Source organism: Muntiacus reevesi, chromosome 7, assembly GCF_963930625.1.
Source record: "Muntiacus reevesi chromosome 7, mMunRee1.1, whole genome shotgun sequence".
NCBI lineage: Eukaryota > Metazoa > Chordata > Mammalia > Artiodactyla > Cervidae > Muntiacus > Muntiacus reevesi.
The window spans coordinates 33,375,373-33,380,535 of NC_089255.1; the positions used below are offsets into that span (position 1 = coordinate 33,375,373).

General features: G+C 39.0%; 1 non-coding gene across 1 annotated transcript; it reads right to left on the reverse strand.

Annotated features, from left to right (window-relative positions):
• Positions 1 to 323: 323 nt before the first annotated feature.
• LOC136172714 (U6 spliceosomal RNA) lies at positions 324 to 430 on the reverse strand. Its single transcript, XR_010664066.1, has one exon. It is a non-coding gene; the product is annotated as a U6 spliceosomal RNA (small nuclear RNA).
• Between the last annotated feature and the right edge of the window lie 4,733 nt (positions 431 to 5,163).

Here is a 5,163-nt window from a genome sequence, read left to right on the forward strand (position 1 = left end):
GCATCTAGGTTGCTTCCATGTCCTGGCTATTATAAACAGTGCTGTGATGAACACTGGGGTACACGTGTCTCTTTCAGATCTGGTTTCCTCGGTGTGTATGCCCAGAAGTGGGATTGCTGGGTCATATGGCAGTTCTATTTCCAGTTTTTTAAGGAATCTCCACACTGTTCTCCATAGTGGCTGTACTAGTTTGCATTTCCACCAACAGTGTAAGATGGTTCCCTTTTCTCCACACCCTCTCCAGCAGTTATTGCTTGAAGAGTTTTGGATAGCAGTCATTCTGACTGGTGTGTAGTGGTACCTCATTGTGATTTTGATTTGCAAAAAATACGGAATGCTTCATGAATGTGTGTGTCATCCTTGCATAGGGGCCATGCTAATCTTCTCTGTATTATTCCAATTTTAGTATATGTGCTGCCAAAGAGAGCACTAACAAGGAATTTCTATCCAGCTCAAGTATATATAACTTGAATCTTATGTCTTCCTAGTGTTTTCAAATGAGTCTTTTTCCACTGGGATGGTCAGAGTTCCTTTAGATCATGGATTGGTAAGGATATCACCCTCAAAGTTGGAAGGTAAACTAATTTCCCCTGAGAAAGAGAGGCAATGGATTCGGAATACACTGTTTGCTTGTGTTTGCCCCAGAAATGCCACCATCTGCTGCAGTATTTGGATATGGTATTTAAAAGCTCCAATAGAGCCACTGAGTATGTTTTCTGAAGAGTGAAAAAAATCTCCAGACTCCATGGAAGAGGCAATGGGCAATCAACTCTTTACCCTCATATCTGGCTTCTTAAGAAATCTCAACTACTTATCTTCAATCTTAATCCTGACACTTCTTGGAGAGATGGATTTAGATGGTTCACTCTACTGAGTATATTACTGGGATATGTTATTTCTATATGTTCCTTGTAATCAGTATTATTCTTAACTGACTTCGTAGTCTTGAGACAATATTTATATCTTGTTCTTCATTTCAAAAATGTATATGAAATGAAGAATGAGATTTCTCCTCAAGAGCAGAATATTTAAGTGTGGAAAAAGGAATGTTTACATCTGGCATTCCTTTCTTTGAATGATGCTCTCAATGTAAGTACATTCAGTGCCTGAAAGTTGATAACATTAAACATCCTCACCACTTCTGTCAACACTGAAGGAAGATCAGGAAATTCTTTCTTTCTTGGCCAGTGATTATTCTCTGTCAGTAAACCACATGCAGGCACACATTCAGAAGCCACATCTCTTCCTGAAGTAGCTACATCCTTTCACATTTACATACCAATATAAATCACATAAAACAAGAATCAACTAAGGAAAAAAATTCTAATTCTGTAGCCTGGGATTTCAGTAATTAAAAATAGAGAAATTTGTCATGCACTTCTCCTTCATATGAGAATCCTATTTATTTTTTTATATTTAACATCACTATGTTTTATGCAATTCTATTATACACCAGGAATTAACAATTTTTTTTTTTACAACACACGACATGGATATTAGGCAACAGGCAATAGAGTCATTTGCAAAAGTAATTGGTTTCATAGTTCATTCTGATTTATTTCTGAACATTTAATAGACATTATCTTTCTGGTTAAGTTGAACTGTTAAGAAGTTGAAGAAGCTGGTTAAGAAGCTGAAGCTGAACAGTTCTATGAACAAGACCTTCTAGAACCCCACAAAAAGATGTCCTTTTCATCATAGGGGACTGGAATGCAAAAATAGGAAGTCAAGAGACACCTGGAGTAACAAGCAAGTTTGACCTTGGAGTACAAAATGAAGCAGGGCAAAGGCTAACAGAGTTTTGCGAGGAAAACGCACTGGTCATAGCAAACACCCTTGGCCAACAACACAAGAGAAGACTCTACACATAGATATCACCAGATGATCAATACCAAAATCAGATGGATTATATTCTTGGCAGCTGAAGATGGAGAAGCTCTATACAGTCAGCAAAAACAAGACTGGGAGCTGACTCAGATCATGATCTCTGAGTTCATGGCTCAGATCATGAACTCCTTATTGCAAAATTCAGACTAAATTGAAGAAAGTAGGGAAAACCACTAGACCATTCAGGTATGACCTAAATCAAACCCCTTATGATTTTATAGTGGAAGTGACAAATGGATTTAAGGGGTTAGATCTGATAGACAGAGTGCCTGAAGAACTATGGATGGAGGTTCGTGACATTGTATAGGAGGCAGTGATCAAGACCACCCCCAAGAAAAAGAAAAGCAAATAGGCAAAATGGTTCTCTGAGGAGGCCTTACAAATAGCTGAGAAAAGAAGAGAGGTGATGGGCAAAGGAGAAAAGGAAAGATATATCCATCTGAATACAGAGCTCCAAAGGATAGCAAGGAGAGATAAGAAAGCCTTCCTCAGTGATCAGTGCAAAGAAATAGAGGAAAACGATAGAATGGGAAAGACTAGAGATCTCTTCAAGAAAATCAGAGAAACCAAGGGAACACTCCATGCAAAATGGGCACAACAAAGGACAGAAATGGTATGGACCTAACAGAAGCAGAAGATATTTAGAAGGGGTGGCAAGAATACACAGAAGAACTATACGAAAAGGATTTTTATGGATACATCCTACAAAAAGGATAACCACGATGGTGTGATCACTCACCTAGAGCCAGACATCCTGGAATGCGAAGTCAAGTGAGCCTTAGGAAGCATCACTGCGAACAAAGCTAGTGGAGGCAAAGGAATTCCAGGTGAGCTATTTCATATCCTAAAAGATGATGCTGTTAAAGTGCTGCACTCAATATGCCAGCAAATTTGGAAAACTCAGCGGTGGCCACAGGACTGAAAAATATCAGTTTTCAAAGAAAGGCAATGCCAAAGAATATTAAAGCTTCTGCACAATTGTACTTATCTCACACTCTAGCAAAATAATACTCAAAGTCTCCAAGCCAGGCTTCAACAGTACATGAACCGAGAACTTTCAGATATCCAAGCTGGATTTAGAAAAGGCAGAAGAACCAGAGATCAAATTGCCAACATCCTTTGGATCACAGAAAAAGTGAGAGTTACAGAAAAACATCTACCTCTGCTTTATTGACTACACCAAAGCCTTTGACTGTGTGGATTACAACAAACTGGAAAATTCTTAAAGGGATGGGAATACCAGTCCACCTGACCTGCCTCCTGATAAATCTGTATGCAGGTCAAGAAGCAACAGTTAGAACCGGACATGGAACAACGGGCTGATTCCAAACAGGAAAAGGAGTAGGTCAAGGCTGTATATTTTCACCCTGCTTATTTAAATTATGTGCAGAGTACATGTAAAATGTCGGACTGGATGAAGCATAAGCTGGAATCAAGATTTCTGGGAGAAATATCAATAACCTCAGATAGCCAGGTAACACCGCCCTTATGTCAGAAAGAGCAGAAGAACTAAAGAGCCTCTTGTTGAAAGTGAAAGAGGAGAGTGAAAAAGCTGGCTTAAAACTCAACATTCAAAAAATGAAGATCATGGCATCTGGTCTCATCACTTTATGGCAAATAGATAGGGAAACAATGGAAACAGTGACAGACTTTCTTTCTTTGGACTCCAAAATCACTGCAGATCGTGACTGCAGCCATGAAATTAAAAGACGCTTGCTCCTTGGATGAAAAATAATGTCCAAACTAGACAGCATATTAAAAATCAGAGACATTACTTTGCTGACAAAGATCCATTTAGTCAAAGCTATGGTTTTTCCAGTAGTCATGTATGGTTGTGAAAGTTGGACTACAAAGAAGGCTGTGTGCCAAAGAATTGATGGTTTTGAACTGTAGTGTTGAAGAAGACTCTTGAGAGTCCTTTGGACTTCACGGAGATCAAATCATTCAATCCTAAGGGAAATCAATCCTGAATATTCTTTGGAAGGACTCATGCTGAAGCAGAAACTCCAATACTTTGGCCACCTGATGCAAATAACTGACTAATAGGAAAAGATCTGATTCTGGGAAAGATTGAAGGCAGGAGAAGGGGACAGAGGATGAGATGGTTGGATAGCATCACCAATTCGATGGACATGAGTTTGAGCAAGCTCCAGGAGTTGGTGATGGACAGAGAAGTCTGGCTAGCTTCAGTCCATGGGGTTGCAAAGAGTTGGACACGACTGAGTGGCTGAACTGATCTTTCTGGTTGACTTTGTATACTTCTTACCAATAGTGTCAGTTCTATTTATTTTTGCTGTCAGGTATGCAACTGTGAAAGTCATATTTGTACTTTTATTCTCTCCGAGGCTTTAGTGAGTAAGTTAATTTCAAAATGAAGTATTATTTTGTATCTTTTGTTGGAAAAATTCCATTGATTTTATAGATAAGTTGTTGGGCTTTATTTGAATAATGTTACAAAAGCCTTGACACTTTTATGCCCACTGGGACTCATGACTAAAAATGCAAATGGGACAAAAGGATTCATAAGTTACTAAAATTAAATGTCTGGAAATTCACTGTCATTTTTCCTGCTCATACTTTTCTTGCTCAAATTGCTTGTCTAACTCATCACCCTCATAAGTTAACTTTACCAACAGCTTTAATCTTCTATTTGCAAAGTAATTCTGAGTTATATTTTTGTCACTTTTCATCACTATCTTTAAACTTCATGTAAGTCATTAATGCAAATGTGTTTGAGTGTGAACTGAGGCTGAAAGTGAAAGTTTAGTCACTCAGTCATATCTGACTCTTTGTAACCCCATGAACTGTAGCCCACAAGGCTCCTCTGTCTATAGAATTCTCCATGCAAGAACACTGGAGTGGATTGCCACTCCCTTCTCCAGAGGATCTTCACTACCCAGGGACTGAACCTGTGTCTCTCATACTGCAGGCAGATTCTTTACAGCCTGAACCACCAGGGAGGCTGTAACAACAAAATAGTGATGTTATGTCAAGAAGCAACAGCTAGAGCCTCACATGGAAGAGCTGACTGATTCAAAATTGGGAAAGGAGTATGACAAGGCTGTATGTTGTCACTCTGCTTATTTAACTTATATGCAAAGTACATCATGTGAAGCGCTGGCCTGGAAGAGTCATAAGCTGAAATCAAGACTGTCAGGAGAAATATCAACAACCTCATATTTGCAGATGATACCACTCTAGTGGCAGAAAACAGAGGAACTAAAGACCCTCTTGATGAGGGTAAGAGAGGAGAATGAAAATCTAGCTTAAAACTCA